This window comes from Engystomops pustulosus, chromosome 1 (assembly GCF_040894005.1).
Source record: "Engystomops pustulosus chromosome 1, aEngPut4.maternal, whole genome shotgun sequence".
In the NCBI taxonomy this organism is placed as follows: Eukaryota; Metazoa; Chordata; class Amphibia; order Anura; family Leptodactylidae; genus Engystomops; species Engystomops pustulosus.
Window position 1 is genome coordinate 233,482,411 of NC_092411.1, and position 18,850 is coordinate 233,501,260.

At 44.6% G+C, this 18,850-nt stretch overlaps 1 long non-coding RNA gene across 1 annotated transcript in view; it reads right to left on the reverse strand.

Moving 5' to 3' along the window:
- LOC140075334 (uncharacterized) overlaps window positions 1-18,850 on the reverse strand; it is a 65,347-nt gene that overhangs the window by 19,366 nt on the left and 27,131 nt on the right. The window contains exon 2 of the long non-coding RNA XR_011849395.1: window positions 18,606-18,692. This is a non-coding gene — a long non-coding RNA (uncharacterized lncRNA). The remainder of the gene's footprint in view (window positions 1-18,605; window positions 18,693-18,850) is intronic.

Here is an 18,850-nt window from a genome sequence, read left to right on the forward strand (position 1 = left end):
TTTTCATAACTCAGCGTCATCTCATCTGGCATAGTAGTGTGCTGTAATACTTGGCTAGAAAATAGCCATAGCAATAGGATAGCATCGTTTGGTTTTAAAAACTAAAAAACCCAAAAAAAAAAAAAAAAAAGGTAAAAAAAAAATACAAGTTATAACTCTCATTTTCAAAATGTTTAACCCGAGGGCTAGGGGTAGAGGACGAGGGCGGGGACGTGGGCGTCCAACTACTGCAGGGGTCAGAGGCCGTGGTCCTGGGCGGGGTGAGACACCACCTGCTTATGAGGGAGCAGGGGAACGCCGCAGAGCTACACTCCCTAGGTTCATGTCTGAAGTTACTGGGACTCGTGGTAGAGCACTGTTGAGGCCAGAACAGTGCGAACAGGTGATGTCGTGGATTGCCGACAATGCTTCGAGCAATTTGTCCACCAGTCAGTCTTCCACGCAGTCCACCCATGTCACCGAAATCGGCACTCCTCCAGCTCCTGCACCTCAGCCTCCTCCCCCCCAGTCTGCCCCCTCCCAGCAAAATTTGCCATTTGAACCGGCATACTCTGAGGAACTGTTTTCTGGACCCTTCCCACAGTCACAAACCACTTGTCCGGTTGCTGATGAGCAATTTTCCGATGCCCAGGTTTTCCACCAGTCGCAGTCTGTGGGTGATGATGACCTTGTTGACGTAGTGGAAGAAGTGTGTAAAGAGGTGTCCGACGATGAGGAGACACGGTTGTCAGACAGTGGGGAAGTTGTTGTCAGGGCAGGAAGTCCGAGGGGGGAGCAGACTGAGGGATCGGAGGATGATGAGGTGACAGACCCAAGCTGGGTTGAGAGGCCGGGTGAACACAGTGCTTCTGAGACGGAGGAGAGTCCTCGACCAGAACAGGTTGGAAGAGGCAGTGGTGGGGCCAGACGGAGAGGCAGGGCCAGAGCTGGTGCATCAGCGCCAAATGTGTCAACTAGTGAAGCTCCCGTGGCGAGGGCTCCTGCGGCGAGGGCTAGATTTTCAGAAGTCTGGAGGTTCTTTAAGGAAACACCGGATGACCGACGGACTGTGGTGTGCCACATTTGCCAAACCAGGATCAGCAGGGGTTCCACCACTACTAGCTTAACTACCACCAGTATGCGCAGGCATATGAATGCTAAACACCCCACTCAGTGGCAACAAGCGCGTTCACCTCCGGCCGTGCACACCACTGCTCCTTCCCCTGTGTCAGCTGATAGTCAGCCCCCTGCCCAGGACCCTGCCACAAAAACCCCATCGTCACCTCCACGATCCTCCACAGCATCCACCAGCGTTCAGCTCTCCATACCCCAGACGCTGGAGCGGAAACGCAAATATAGTGCAACCCACCCGCACGCCCAAGCCCTTAATGTGCACATTTCCAGATTGCTAAGCCTGGAGATGCTGCCCTATAGGCTAGTAGAGACCGAGGCCTTTCGCAGCCTCATGGCGGCGGCCGCCCCTCGGTATTCGGTCCCCAGCCGCCACTACTTTTCCCGATGTGCCGTCCCAGCCCTGCACCAGCACGTGTCAGACAACATAATCCGTGCCCTGACCAACGCCGTTTCTGACAAGGTCCACCTGACCACGGACACGTGGACGAGTGCTGCCGGGCAGGGCCACTATATATCTCTGACGGCACATTGGGTTAACTTGGTGGAGGCTGGGACCGAGTGTGACCCTGCGGCTGGTCATATACTGCCGACGCCGAGGATTGCGGGGCCTACCTCGGTCCAGGTGTTTGAGGCCTACTATGCCTCCTCCTCCTCCCACCCCTCCTCCCACCCCCTCCTCCGAACGACCATCCGTGGGCATGGCGCCATCAGTTGGTAGCTCTAGGCACAGCAGCAGTGCCATCGCTAAGCGACAGCAGGCGGTGCTCAAACTGCTGAGCCTAGGCGATAAAAGGCACACCGCCCAAGAACTATTACAGGGCATCACGGCGCAGACTGATCTGTGGCTGGCACCGCTGAACCTGAAGCCAGGCATGGTTGTGTGTGACAACGGCCGTAACCTGGTGGCGGCTCTGCAACTCGGCAGACTGACACATGTGCCATGCCTGGCCCATGTGTTAAATCTGATAGTTCAGCGTTTCCTCAAGACATACCCCAATCTGTCTGATTTGCTCACGAAGGTGCGCCGCATCTGTGCGCATTTCAGGAAGTCCAGCACAGATGCTGCCACTCTCAGGGCAGCGCAGCGCCGCCTCCAACTGCCCGCTCACCGACTGTTGTGCGACGTGCCCACGAGGTGGAATTCAACACTGACCATGTTATCCAGAGTTTACCAGCAGACTGCCAGATGTCAACTTCCACCAGAACTGGTAGTCAGGTCAGTCAGCTTCCTCAAGTCTACAATGAGGAGTGGACGTGGATGTCTGATATCTGTCAGGTGCTGAGTAACTTTGAGGAGTCAACACAGATGGTCAGTGGCGATGCCGCCATCATCAGCCTCACCATCCCGCTGCTTGGCCTGTTGAAAAACTCTCTGGTCAGCATGAAGTCGGAAGCTTTGCGCTCCTCACAAGAGACAGGGGAAGAAGATTCCCTTGTTGATAGCCAAAGCACCCTTAGGTCTGTTTCTCAGCGCATATCGGAGGAGGTGGAGGAGGATGAGGAGGAAGAGGAGGAGAATGTTGGCGAGACACAAGAGGGGACCATTGTTGAGTCCTACACTGTTGAGCGTGTATGGGCAGAAGAAGAGGAGTTGGAGGAGTTGGAGGAGGAGGAAATGGACAGTCAGGCCAGTGAGGGGAGTGAATTCTTACGCGTTGGCGCATATGGCAGATTTCATGCTAGGCTGCCTATCCCGTGACCCTCGCGTTCAAAGAATTTATTCCAGCACCGATTACTGGGTGTTCACTCTCCTGGACCCACGGTACAAGCAAAATCTTTCCACTCTCATCCCTGGAGAGGAAAGGAGTGTGAGAATGCATGAATACCAGCAGGCCCTGGTGCACAAGCTGAAACAGTATTTCCCTTCTGACAGCGCTAGCGGCAGAGTGCGTAGTTCTGCGGGACAAGTAGCGAGGGAGAGTAGGCGAGCAGGCAGCTTGTCCAGCACTGGCAAGGGTACGCTTTACAAGGCTTTTGCCAGCTTTATGTCACCCCAGCAAGACACTGTCACCTGTCCCCAGTCTCGGCAGAGTAGGGCTGATCTTTACAGAAAGATGGTGAGGGAGTACGTAGCTGACCATACCATCGTCCTAAATGATCACACAGCTCCCTACAACTACTGGGTTTCAAAGCTGGACATGTGGCACGAACTGGCGCTGTACGCCTTGGAGGTTCTTGCCTGCCCTGCCGCTAGCGTCTTGTCAGAGCGGGTTTTCAGTGCAGCTGGTGGCATCATCACCGATAAGCGTACACGCCTGTCGACTGACAGCGCTGACAGGCTGACGCTTATCAAGATGAATAAAGCATGGATTTCTCCTAATTTCAAATCTCCAGCAGGTGAAGGAAGCTCAACCTGAATAATTTATCCACTCCTCCTCCTCCTCATTTTCCTCCTTCTCCTCCTCTTTCTACAGTAAAGCAGAGGAAACTGGCTGTTTTTTGACAGGGCCCACTGGCTCTAGGTATAGTACTTTATGCATTTAATTTTTCTGGAGGGCCACCGACACGGTCCTCTGTTTTAAACAATTTTTGGGAGTGCCACATACAGGCACTCAATCTATTCAATTTTTCTGGAGGGCCACCTTTCCGGTCCTCTGTTTTAAACAATTTTTTGGGACTGCCACATACAGGCACTCAATCTATTCCATTTTTCTGGAGGGCCACCTACCTGCTCCTCTGGTTTAAAAACTTTTTTGGACTGCCACATACAGGCACTCAATCTATTCCATTTTTCTGGAGGGCCACCTACCTGCTCCTCTGGTTTAAAAACTTTTTTGGACTGCCACATACAGGCACTCAATCTATTCCATTTTTCTGGAGGGCCACCTACCTGCTCCTCTGGTTTGAAAAATTTTTTGGACTGCCACATACAGGCACTATCCAAATTGAATTGTCTCCATAGCAGCCTCCACACGTTGTCTCCATTGCTACCTCCAAAAGTCGTCCATATAGCTGCCTCCATACATCGTCCCTTTATCAAACGAGGTTTGTCAGGCCGAAATTTGGGTTGTTTTCATGGATTCCACATCAAAGTTGTTAACTTTGTCGCCACCCTGCTGTGTTATCCACAAAATACACTGGCAAACTTTTACCATTTACGGATATTATTTCAGCGCTTCTTGCGCATCTGTTTACATTCCCCTCACCCGCCATATCCTAAACTTATAAGAACGCTACTACACTTGATCTTATACAAAAGGTTCTTAGAAGTGCTGTTTGGGGAGTAGCCTAGAGACAGGGGCTTGGATTGGCGAAAGCTCGCCTGGCAGCGGAGCGCCAGCTCCATGCGCATCATGCGCTTCTTGCGCATCTGTTTACATTCCCCTCACCCGCCATATCCCAAACTTATAAGAACGCTACTACACTTAACTTGGTGCAGGCTGGGACCGAGTCTGACCCTGGGGCTGGTCATATACTGCCGACGCAGAGGATTGCGGGGCCTACCTCGTTCCAGGTCTCAAAGGCCTACTATACCTCCAAATCCTCCCACCCCTCCTCCACCTCCTCCTCCTCCTAATTACCATCCGTGGGCATGGCGCCATCAGTCGGTAGCTCTAGGCACAGCAGCAGTGCCGTTGCTAAGCGACAGCAGGCGGTGCTCAAACTGCTGAGCCTAGGTGATAAAAGGCACACCGCCCAAGAGCTATTGCAGGGCATTCCACATCAAACTTGTTAACTTTGTCGCCACCCTGCTGTGTAAGCCACAAAATATACTGGAAAACTTTTTTCATTTACGGATATTATTTCAGCGCTTCTTGCGCATCTGTTTACATTCCCCTCACCCGCCATATCCCAAACTTATAAGAATGCTACTACACTTGATCTTATCCGAAAGGTTCTTAGAAGTGCTGTTTGGGGAGTAGCCTAGAGACAGGGGCTTGGATTGGCGAAAGCTCGCCTGGCAGCGGAGCGCCAGCTCCATGCCAAGAACCAACTAACATAGTTTTAACTGCAGCACCTTTAATCTACTACTAGTTCACTGCCTCCATACATCGTCCCCTTATCAAACGAGCTGTGTCAGGCAGAATTTTGGATTGTTTTCATGGCTTCCATGTTAACTTTGTCGCCACCCTGCTGTGTAATCCACAAAATATACTGGCAAACTTTTATCATGTACCAATATTATTTGCGCGCTTCTTGCTCACCTCCTTTGGTTCCTCTCTGCTACCCATTGGTTTGAAGCCTGAGTCCATTTAGGGTATGTCGCCATGCCACTCTCTAGCCTTCCGCTGCTGCCGCTGCCTCTGCATGCCGTCCCCTATAGTGTCAGGGTCAATTATTGGATGTTTTAGATGCTATCTAGCTTCATTCTGTCACTCTGTCATGGCCATGCTGTTGGCCATAATTTTGGCATAATGGTGCATTTAAGCAGCCTCAGAGGCATCCATGCATGCTGCCCCTGCTGTTTCCTGTCCATTTCCGTGGTGTTTCCATCCTTTTCTGAGGTTCCCAGGTGTTTGGCCAAGCTTCCCTGTGCAGAGCCTTGGTCCCCTTGAAAAATGCTCGAGTCTCCCATTGACTTCAATGGGGCTCGTTACTCGAAACGAGCACTCGAGCATCGGGAAAAGTTCGTCTCGAATAACGAGTAGCCGAGCATTTTAGTGCTCGCTCATCTCTATTTATAAGGTTGAAAAAAAGAAATGTCTATCAAGTTCAACCAAGGAAGAACTTGATAGACATTTCTTTTTTCAACCTAGACGGGATGAACCAACAAGAGATGTGGTATGTGCTCTTCATAGTTATAAAGACTATGGCTGCTGACATTTTAAAAGCGGCAGAGAAACTGAGGACCTCAAATATGAGGAATCAACGGTTATTCTATTTCAAATCATTGCCCCTGCAAACTTAGCAAAAGCTTAGCAACCTCAAGCCGCTCTTAGATGCACTTAGACCGTCCATTATGCCTTTTCAATGGCTCTACCCTTTTGGGTTATGAAAAATACAAAACAAGAAGACATCCATAGGCCTGCAGATTTGACTACAGAGTGGCACCTACTGGAGATAGCGCCATTGGAGCTTCCATCATGACTTCCATTCAATCGAGACCTCCAGCTGCCTCCCCTACCTACGCTTCCGCCATGGAACAAAGTCTGGGTACCCCACAAAAAGGGAGCCAAGTATTGAGAATAATTAAAGAACATCTACCACCAGGATGGAGGATTGTAAACCAAGCACAATTACATACTGGTATGTGCCCCCTATGGCAGGATCCAATCTTCTTCTAGCTATTTATTCCCTTGTATTTAAGCAAATGTAAGTATTTAAAATGTATGCATTTAAGTAAAAACAATGCAAATGAGCCTGAGGGGCTCTGGGCTCCATTAACACAGGGTGTTAACAAATACTTTAAAAAAAAAAGTGGGCATAAGAAGCTAAAAGAAGAGCAGATCCTGCTTGAGGGGGCACACAACATTATATTTGTGTGCTTGGCTTACAATCCTTCAACCTGGTGGTAGATGTCCTTTAAAAAACATAAAGCTGGAATACTACTGCTCCACGAAACCCATTTTGAGCCAAACAATTCCTACAACAGCCTTTTTCCAAAGCCTCAAGAGGAATGAGCATTGCTATGAATAAGTGAATTCCCTTCAACCTTCTATCTGAGATATCAGATCCAGAGAAGAAGGTACCTTTTTATGAAAGGGCAAAATGGATCAGAGATAACCATTGCCAATGCCTAAGCACCTAACTCAGACCAGTTTTTGTGGGTTGCCCAGCCCATTAGTAAACTCAAAATGTTTATGAATGGAATATTATTGCTAGGAGGAGATTTGAATGTGGCACTACAACCTTCATTAGATTTGACAAACCCTGGTATCACCTCTAGTAAAAACTAGTTCGGATCTCTAGAGCTTTAGCAGACCTTGAGCCCATTGATATCAGGCACACACACTATCCCAATTCTAAAGAATACACCTACTTTTCAACCCCTGATGGTACATATCAGCATGGTGGCTCAGTGGGTACCATTATAGCCTTGCAGCACTAAGTACCTGGGTTCAAGTCCCAGGGTCAATATCTGCAAAGAGTTTGTATGTTTTGCCCCACGATCCGGGCTTTGAGAGTCCCATAAATTTAAAATAGCAGGAAAAATCATCTCATTGGGTACATATCTAAAGTGTTGGTTCAATTAGATACTCTTTTTTCCAAGGATGGAAAAGTTACCAAACTCTGCGGCAGCTACAGCCCCATTTCCCTCCTGAACTGCAACTGTAAATGGTGGACAAAAGCCATAGCATCATGATTAAATCCACTCCTCCGTGGGTTGATAGGCTAGGAGCATAACTTGTTTGTTCAAGGTAAGCAAGGAAATGACAATACATGTAGCAAGCTTGATCTGGCACACCTTCAGTATCTAATCGTCCCCTCCACAGTAAGTCTACGCTGGGGAGTCTCTTAGGCATAGACTTTTTCATATCACCTATGTTACCACTTTGTGATATTTCTTGACTTTACGATATGTTAGTTGTTTTATGCAATGTATGTTACAAGTAATTTCTGGATTTACAATATGCACTACTGTCATATGATTGATATTTTTGCTTATATTGCTACTGTACTTAATAAAAACTGTTTCAAAATAAGAAATACACCTATGGTAAATGACTGCTTTCCTCCAGCACATGCAGAATCCTCTTGTACTTCCAATATCATTTTCCTGGGAAAGGAAATCTACCATCATGAATTCATTAACTGAAGTATCCCTGATAGCAGATTCCATTGTTTTCTGAAAAAAGGCAAAAAACTGTTTCATCAGTCTTGTGACTTAGAAGCTGTAAGTGAGTTCTTAGAGCCTTCTCCTCATAGTTCCCTAGATGTAGGTAGCTCTAAAAGCTGGCATGCACCAATAGAATGATCAAGAACTACACCTTAGTATTCCATTCCAAACAATATTAGATCACACAAGGTCTTTTGCCACCAAGTCATACAAAAAAAGAGTTAGAAAGGTGTTTGAAGGTGGATTTTGAATCAATATTTGACCGGTCGTTACCATGTCTTCATATTTTGTCTGTTTAAGTTCCTCCTAGCATACCAATTTTTTTACTGTTTTATTTTCCTTTAAGATATCAGATTATATGACTATCACCGCCAGTCAAAAAAGTCAAGAAAACACCATTTAGCTGTTGTTTTACTCAACTTCATAAATATAGAACAGATGAAAGAGAAACTTTATTTAGCAAGAGAACATGTGAACAAGATAAAGTCTAAATATATCTCTTCTGCAAGATATATGTGTCTCAGACAGACAACACTTGTGTCCACTATGGATTTACAGCTGCTCCTCACCCAGCATGAAACCTTTCTGCCTGTTAACATAAGTCCAATGAACACACCAGTCCACAGAAGGAGCTACATGGAAATGGCTTAACGTCCACTTATGGGTTACTTTCTATTTTGTTATAACAGTGTCTTCTTGCACATCATCCTAAGTACCATATATTCCGGCGGATAAGACGACCTGGTGTATAAGACGACCCCCCTACTTTCCTGTTAAAATATAGAGTTTAAGATATAATTCGCAGTATAAGACTACCCCTTTTCCAACGCATACACTGGTAAAAATTAAAATTATGCCCCCCTCCTAGAAGCCATAATTAATGTCCTGCCCCCCCCAGTAGCCATAATTAATGTCCTGCCCCCCCCCAGAAGCTATAATTAATGTCCTGCCCCCCAGTAGCTATAATTAATGCCCTGCCCCCCAGTAGCTATAATTACTGTCCTGCCCCCCAGTAGCCCTAATTAATGCCCCCCCCAGTAGCTATAATTACTGTCCTGCACCCCCAGTAGCCATAAATAATGTCCCCCACCACCAAACAGGGCCCTATATATTTAAGCTAAATAAAAAACATAATTCTTACCTTATCCCGCTCCTCTTCTTGCTGCCTCTCAATAGGGGATCCGGCGCAGGCGACGGCTGATGACGTGTCTGCAGGTCAGGTGCCGGGTCATAGACCTCAGCAGACCCGGCGCAGGCAGACGCGTCACATAGCCTGCGTCAGCAAAAGTGATGGGTGTCGACGGCGGGTAAGTAGTGTGAGGTGGGTGGGATGGGGGCAGTTCGGGGGCCCGTTCTAATTTTGAATTATGACAGCTCCGGGCCCTCCCTGATCCAGCGCACGGACCAGATGCAGAACAGTCCGTGAGCTGTAACAGGCAGGCCCGCGGCTGTCACAATTCACAACATCTGCCCACTGTGCTGCGCCGAGTTATCAGTGCAGCGCAGGGGTCAGGTGCGGGCCTCTGACTGACCGGCAGCGGAGCTTCGGTGGATCGCGGGAAAGGTGAGAAACATTACCGGCGTATAAGACGACCCCAGACCAGACAGAAGATTTTTCAGTGTTCAAAAGTCTTCTTATACGCCGGAATATATGGTATTTCTTTGGGATCATACACACAATGTACATTAACCCTGTGATCTTCATACTTAAGTAGGCCTAACCTTGTTTACAAGAACAGTCATCTTTTCAAACCAAAAGATAGAGACTTTTCAGCGTGTGAAAAAAACTGCATTTTATTGCACAACCTCAATACCGTTCCCTGAAACGAAAGCCCTCTATTACAGGGTCACAGGCTCTACAATAGTTGTCACAGAAGAGTCAGTCGACAGTACAGTGGCCGGCTCATGGTGTCTGGTGGGACTGGTCTTTTTGTCTGATTTTGAGAACAGAGGTCACTAGCTGATCTAGTGTTCTCCTACCATGGGAATTTATAGCCATCAGATTAGACTAAAGTCAATACAATAAAGACTGCTGGCAAAAACAACAGATGGAATTGTAGTGTTTTTTACCCTTGCCAACCCTTTTAAAAAAACACAATGGACCGAAAATAAAGAGGGGCCAGGTCACTGAACTCATTAGCTTTGTGCTGGTCAATGGATTTTCTTTACAATCTGGTGCTGATTTCTTTTATAGTTTTTGTATTATGTTGTGTTATTAAAAAGGACAAAGAGAAATCCATTCTGTGCTTGACAGACCTTTGCTATGTTTACATGTATGTGTGGCTTGTGTGGTCTTCACATTCTTGGCTTTGCCAGAGGAACTAGTGAAATTCCATCCAATGCTAGATCACTGCTCTGCTTGTTTATTCATTGAGGGCATTTGAAGCATTGATGGGGACAAGTGATGAAACCTTAAGAGATGAGATAGTGATGTGTCTGGGGTGATTGACGGCTGCTGAGATTTGTCACCATATCTCACTCTGTATGCTAATGAGCAGGCTTCCTGATACCTGGACCTGTGTTTGTATTTTATCTCATGATCTGCTTATGGTAAGGAAGTAACCCCTGGCATTCCTGTTGATAAACTTCCACAGCCTTCAGGAAAGTGCATTGTGAGTTCAAATATGGCTTTCTTCAAAGGGCAAAAAGAAGTGCACTTGCAGTGCAGAAGAGTGATTGATCTGTCAGATGTTTACTTGCTTGTGCATGTGTTGTTTACATGGGGTGGCTTCTGGTGTCTGTTTTAAATATTCTGTAATATGTCTACAGTACACTCTTACTAGTAAAAAAAAACTAGTTTTTTTACTAGTTTCCTTTTGCACACATTTTGGTGTCTGTTTATGTTTGTGTGAGATTGTATTCCTAATAATTCACTTTCCTTCAAATGTCACAGAATATCAGACCAAAAACTATGGTACTTTGATCATAGTATCCTATTGTTATGAGTAAGTAAGGATCAGAAACTTAGGCCAAGTACACACAGGGCAAAACTAATGCAGGTAAGAAGCTGAAATGTACCAGCATCCAACATGATAAAATAAAAAAATGTATTACATGGTGACTTGCACTGTTGGTTTAGACCTGCAAAATAGCAAATGACCCACACCCATATAATTCAGCCTGAAGGGAAATCCACAGGGGTGCTGCAGCCAACACAGCATGAAGTAAGTATTTTTGTTTAGCAACTTGGAGGAGCAGAATCTGTGTTTTGCTCTATTTGGCCTTGGCCTAAGTCATCTTCAAATTGGCCAAAGAACAGATGGTACTTTCGCTGCAGAAATGTGTGCAGCAATTTCAACAGTGGCAGAAGATAGCTTAAATCAGGTTTTTCTAAGCAACAGTTCAATCCTTGCATTGCAGGTTTGTAAAAATCTCATCTATTATGCTGTTAGTATAAATAACTGTGGGTTACGGTGCTTTCAGACTTGCGTTTTTCATGTCCGTATGCTATTTATCATTTTCACGTGTAATATGATTACCCATTGTTCTCGATCGAAAAACAACATTTACCTGCCAGCTGTAGATCAGTTCAACCAAAGCCCTCTCCTGTGTCCACACTCCTGCTCTGTCCAGTGCACGAAGCAATCGAAAGTCAACGGACTATAGCCACCCAGTACAAATGGTAGCCCGGCACAATTCAGGACTCCCAAGAAGTGAAAAAAAAGGTCTTCCTGTATTGAGATGTTTGGTCATAGCAGTTGCTGTGTAACTAAAAATAACCCCATTTCTAGTCAAGGGACAGCACATGGATGTCCTCGGTATGTGGTCAGTAATTTTCTCAGATTATGCGAGATACCAGGTTTTTTTTGCCATCTTTTTGCCAACAATTTGTTTTCATTTTTGCAGACATGAAAAAAATGGATGACATATACACCTGAAAAAAAGCATGGGCACTTCATTGACTGCAAACAGTTGTGAAATGGACACACAAGTCTAAGGCCCATTTCACACTTGCGTTTTTCAGGTGCGTGTTTAGTGCGTGCTTTTGTCGTGCAGAACTTGCATTGCACTCTGACCCATTGTAATCAATGGGTTTTTTCAGACTTTCATTCTTTTTCACGCACGTTTAAATCTCAGCATGCTCTACTTTTGCAAGTTACGCACGAAAAAACTGAAAACTGATTGATCTCTGATGAAAAATGTCAGTGTTTCATTGACCAAACCCTGATCGCACCCTGATGCAGATCGCATGTGATCTGCAACGCAAGTGTGAAAGGAGCCTAAAATTGCTAATTGCAATTGCATTGTGGATATCCTGCATCCAATCCACTCCACCTGTCCCCTGTCTAAGGGCGTATTCAAACCAACTTATCTACTTTATATTCCCAAAGAAGCCCTCGATATCTCATTAGTTTGTTTTCATGTCTGCAAAATAAAATGGATGGTTGGTAACAACTACAATGCAAAACAGCTGTTTCTCCGGAATCATCTTAGAAAAAACATACATGAAAAAACAGTCATGTGAATAGCTCAACACAATTATTACACAGTATAACAAAACCCAAAACATGGAATACAATTTACAACTTTATTTACCTGAGTACCTTATAAGCAAGTTTAAGTTCATCTGTATACAAACAGAACCTTTTTCCTGGGTCACACCAAGTACAACTGTACATTGGTAAGCAAATCCTATACAAAAAAGCAATTAATGACCCTCAGACCTTATGCTGTGGGTGAGGGGGGCTGTATCTAATGAATTAAATCTATAACCATGAGAGGGCTGTTTTGGATGAAAAACTATGGAATAGTTTAAGGAAAAGGAGACTTTTCATTTCAGAATTTTGTAATGCAGCCACACAAGTGTTCACTGCTAAGGGGCCTACTGAGGCTCTGTTGTCCAGGGGCCCACTGAAAGCTGGAGCCGACCCAGAGCTCATGGGCGCCATATACAGTTCTGTGCTTGAGGCCTCAAAGATACTTTTGTTTCCTTCCCGCTCTATACAAATGTGGATGGTACTGGTCTTTTGCAAATCTGATTGTAAATATGTGATTTGTTCCCAGGCCCAACAACACTAATTGGAGTAAAATGGTTCATTAGGAGAAATAATGTACATAATGAGTAAATCACATCAGTAATTTCATGCATCATGTTATTCCAAAGTGTGAAAATAACGTGAGCACAATCACTTAGTTTTTACATAAATAGGAAACCTTTCATCAGCTCCGCACTCATTTTCCACACAATGACAATGCTGGCAAATATATCTGTCACTAATTGTATGTCACCTTACTAACGACAATCAACATCCACAGGAAATACTTCAGTCTTCTGTATGGAAAATCAATATACTGTAGCCACATAGGACTCTAAAAAAATCTTATTCTTTAGTGCATTTTTATGTCATTTATCCCATCTTAGTCTGCATACTCAACAGGAGGTTGGTGAATCTAGGTTGGAGACAGTCCTATGTATATTGTGAGTGTTGGTGACTTAATATGATTTATATTACATTACTGAAGTGGCAATATTATTTTATTTTGTTATTACAGAAAAAAATATTGTAACAAATGACACGGAAATATGTATTTTAACACGTAGGCGCTGATCCAAAAATAGCATCCAGACTCCTGACAAATTAGACAAATTTTACAACAGCATACAAAATTTGGATAAATTAGACAGACAGCACAACAGTAAGAGCAAACATTTTAGAAAAGATGATTCCTCCATATACCACATCTACTGTACCTTCCGGGTGTATACCCCATCCCCCACAAGGACTGAGCAAAAGTGGAGCTAAACCATTCCTCCACATTTTGTCAGCCACTAAACCCTATATTTCACTTTTCTGGAAGTAAGTTGCCGCCTTTTGATGTTTTAGCCTGAATTAGAGATAATGCGATCTATAGAGTACGATATCTCTCTGCAACCCTACATACCCAAATAGACCTGTTCACCACAGTTTGGTCTCCTTTGGACCTGTTGACTGGTAGTTTATGCAACTCTCCTGAAATACATACAGTATCTTCTTTCACTTAGCATGATGTCCTGTTTGGAAAATGTACTCTCATCACTTGTATACAGCATATCCTGCTTCCATGGTCTCAGTGCTGTGGATATGTGCAGTGAGCAATGTTTTTGCCTTCTGTTTAAACACGTGCAGTAAAACAGTGAAGTGGTGAAGATTAATATTTATCCCCTATCCACTGGATTTATCTGCTATCCATAAGATCAGCAGAATGGGTGATTTGCTCCAGAGCACATGTACTTGCAGGTTTAGGCCGTGCTGTAAGCCACATGTAGGTCAATAGTTCACAGAACCTAAGCGGAGGGCGCGGCCGGCTGGGAGTGGGCCAGTGTGGGGCATTACTGTCCCCGCTTTGGCGCACTTGCTGCCGCCAGCTGGCGTAGAATAAACGCTGCACAGCAGCATGTCCGGATACATCAATAGGCAGAAGCCTAGGCACAAGCGCCGGCCTATGATAAGTATGCCCCATAGACTTTAATAATCTGAAGGGGAAATTAATCTCACCACATACCGTATATACTTGTGTATAAGCCGAGTTTTTCAGCACAAAAAATGTGGCTCGGCTTATACACGTCTTCTGTCTATCGCGCTGGGCGCCGCCATTGCTCTCTCCCGGGCGCCGGGAGAGAGCAATGGCGGCGCCCAGCGCGATGTACAGGAGACGGGCACGGAAGCCAGAAGAGGACCCACGCAGATAACGGGGGAGCAGTGCTGCAGATCGGGGCCACCGGAGGGTGAGTATAGAAGTTGTTTTTTTTTTTTTTTAATGCTGGGCTGGGCTGTATACTACTGGGGGCAGGCTGGGCTGGGCTGTATACTACTGGGGGCAGGCTGGGCTGGGCTGTATACTACTGGGGGCAGGCTGAGCTGGGCCGTATACTACTGGGGGCAGGCTGGGCAGTGCTGTATACTACTGGGGGCAGGCTGGGCAGTGCTGTATACTACTGGGGGCAGGCTGGGCAGTGCTGTATACTACTGGGGACAGGTTGGGCAGTGCTGTATACTACTGGGGACAGGCTGGGCAGTGCTGTATAGTACTGGGGACAGGTTGGGCAGTGCTGTATACTACTGGGGACAGGCTGGGCAGTGCTGTATACTACTGGGGACAGGCTGGGCAGCGCTGTATACTACTGGGGGCAGGCTGGGCAGTGCTGTATACTACGGGGGGCAAGCTGGGCAGTGCTGTATACTACTGGGGGCAGGCTGGGTAGTGCTGTATACTACTGGGGGCAAGCTGGGCAGTGCTGTATACTACTGGGGCCAAGCTGGGCAGTGCTGTATACTACTGGGGCCAAGCTGGGCAGTGCTGTATACTACTGGGGGCAAGCTGGGCAGTGCTGTATACTACTGGGGGCAGGCTGGGCAGTGCTGTATACTACTGGGGGCAGGCTGTTTACTACTGGGGGCAGGCTAAGGTGGCTGTATACTACTGGGGGCAGGGTGGGATGGCTGTATACTACTGGGGGCAGGCTGGGGTGGCTGTATACTACTGGGGGCAGGATGTATACTATTGGGGGCTGGCTGGCTATATACTGGGGGGGGGGGGTCTGTGACCAATCCATTTCCCACCCTCGGCTTATACTTGAGTCAATAGGTTTCCCAGTTTTTGGTGGTAAAATTAGGGGTCTCGGCTTATACTCGGGTCGGCTTATACTCGAGTATATACGGTATATGTACAATGATACAGATAGATAATACATATATAAACACATACAAACATATACACTGACAGTGTAAAACAACATTTATACCAACATAAGAAGACTTTAGTTTTTTAAACCCATGAGGCTGATCAATTTATTAAATATTGTTAAAGGTGACAGCAGGAATGATCATCTAAACCTCTCACTTCTAATTCTCAGCAAACAATACTTAAGGCAATTTGCAGTGTGTCTATATCTGATGTGAGTGGGTGTGATCGAATCCTAGTAATTACATTGACATTATAATTAGGGATTGGGGATAGAATTGGGTGTAATTTATCATATGACTTTTGGAATTGAAGAGTGTACGGTGTAAAATTAAAGATATGGTACATTTGAAAAAAGCTCCAATATTTTCACTACAGTAAGTACAGCAAATAAAAGGACAAATTAAATTTATATTACACTCTTCACTAAGTGTTTGAATTATATTCTCAAATAGAGCAACACTTTCAGGTGGGAGGAAAAATCTATTGGTGTTACTGTACGCTTTGGGGTTACGCTAGTCTGACTAGTGTCCGATTTTCTTGAAAGGAAACACCGAAACTTGGTTCTTCCCTCCATTTCCCAATGTGTAGCCTCGGATCAGAAACTGATAGCCCCAAAAATCTCTGATATTTGAATATATTCTGTCCCTGCCAAAGGACCAGTGTCCGAATGCTCTCGCCATATTAACAGTTGTGGGGTTTTTCCTCCTTCAGAGTCTGGGAGATGTCCTGTTTTTTCCAGTAGGTATCAAGAAACATCAGAGATGAATAGCAACAATGTTTAAGTGTGTATCGCCTTCATGGATGTCACTTTTAGTCGATTTTGTAATGTGCAAAAACACAACTGGTAACTATATTCTCCCTATGGTCTCATTAACCTTAACCCGCTTTATACATTGTTTCCCTGTGTAAGTCCAAGGCAAAATACTGAATGGTCCTCTGTTCCAGGTGACACTTTTACAGCCATTTATTCCAAAGAGTTAGAGGCAGAATTAGTTGATTTAAATGGCTAATAACAATTGATTTACATGCCTGAACCTATCTGTATACATATCAAGGATAAAATATTCTTGCTAGGGGGTTTTAAACTTAAGGTAAACTTCAGGAAGGTATAAAGAAATATTGAGATGACAACAATTTTAACCTGAATGTATGTAAAACAAACTCTTGTGGTTTTAGTTACAGTAATTTAATGAGACATGCCAAACAATTCAGAATTAGTGATTTACTTTATATATGTTTTCCCTCAATGTAAACAAAACAGTTTATGGAATAGAGTAATCGAAAACAGAGATTTACATATTTGGACAAGCCTATTTTTTTATTTCTTGCATTTCTTCTTTCACGAATGTACAGTTTAATATGTTAAGAATCATATAGTGGTTTATTCATATCATGAATACATAGCGCCCAACATATCGCGGAGGTGAAAGGAAATTTTTATCATCTAAACCCCACCATTTGCTCTGCCTCTTACTCCACACCCACAGAGTATATTAACCCCTTAGTGTCCCCCATCACATTCTCACATTGTGATTCCCTCTCATATTGTATCCCCCTTCCCCCAATCATATTGTGGCTCCCTTATTTTGAGGCCCCTGGCTCCCCCTCATATTGAGCACCCCCAGATCCTCCTTGTTGCTGCATACCCACCTTTCCCCTTTCCCCCGCAGCAGTCCTCTCTTCTCCTCTATTTCTGCTTCCTGCCTTTCTGACACCAGCAGGCAGGTTGATGTCATATCATTGTGCCTGTTGGCCTCTGCAGAGCACAGCTGCAGCAGAGGCACAGTGCAAAGAGGACTATCGCCCCAGATTTGGGAAGGTTGGGAGGTATGTTAAGGATGCAAGAACATGATTTTGATGCAACACAAAACTATGAGTAAAATGAAAATTGAGAAGTTTCCTCTGTCCTTTAGGCCCCTTTCTCAGTTGTGTTTTTCACGCGTGTGTCCTGCACATGCTTTTGAAGTGTGGAACTTGCATTGCACTCTGACCCATTGTAATCAATGGGTTTTTTCAGACTTGCATTTTTTTTCACGCACACACGCACATTTTTTTTAACGCACGTTGAAATCTCGGCATGCTCTACTTTTGCAAGTCACGTGCACCATACAAGTCTATGGAGATGCATCAAAAATGCATAGCACTCTGAGACACTTGCAAGTGCAATGCGTTTTTCACGCATCAATTGCCATAGAAAAGACAGACCACAGTCCTGAGTCCTTTTCACGTGCGTTATCTGCACATGAAAAACGCATTTAAAATGCATTGGAAACGTGCATGAAAAACTGAGACACTGAACAAACTCTGACTGAAAACTGATTGAACTCTGATGCAAAATGTCAGTTTTTCACTGACCAAACCCTGATCGCACCCTGATCAAACTCTGACATGATCTGCAACGCAAGTGTGGAAGGGGCCTTATAATTCACATTTGGTTTTGGCATCAAAATTACATGAAAGAACTTGCAAATGTGTCCTCGCCCTGTTTTTTTTTAACTTTTTTCCATCTTACAATTTATTTCAGCACACGTTATATTGTGTATTTGGTGCAGCACCTTGGCCTAGTTTAGAGTCAACTTTTATAGGGACTATCATTAGATTTTTTTTTTACATGCTGAATTGCATTTTTGCCACAATTTTGGGTGTTTCATGGCCAAAAAACGCACCATATCCATAATGCATGACATAGATGTTAATACCGACTAAGGACTGTTTCAAACGGTCAAAGTATAAAATATTGACCTTAGGCTGGATTCACACAAACATGTTCTGGCTGAGAAAGTACATTTGAACTAAGTTTATCAAAAATGATGTAACTTTTAAAAAAAATACCAATAAATACTAAATTGAAGTAGTCTCAGTGTATAGCCATAGCCACTTGCTTTAAATTAGATCAGAAAAATAAAGCAGTCTAGCTTGGTGCAATTCCGAAAAAAGGATCACATTGATCATAAATACTAAAAAACAAGTAAAAGTCCCAAAACTATGTAAAAAAAAATATATGGGATAGACAAATAACTAGAAATAATTAGCTCATATAATATATATGAGTAATGCATACACATATAGCTGTATCCCCCTATACCTGTACTCCAGAGATCCTCCTTACCTATAGTAGGCTCAGATGCTATCGACCGTCCTGTCCTCCCTTATGCTAATAATTACGCTGCCCGGAGCACAGCAGCTGCTTTTTATTCTGAAAGTAAAAACATAACAGTGTGTGAGACTTTCACATAATAATGCACTGTTTATATGAAAAGATAAGATCCAGAAAGTGGTGTTCTTGTTTCCTTTAGCATTTCACAGGAAAGCAGTTATATTAGAAATATAATTTTAAAGGGGCTGCAAACTTAG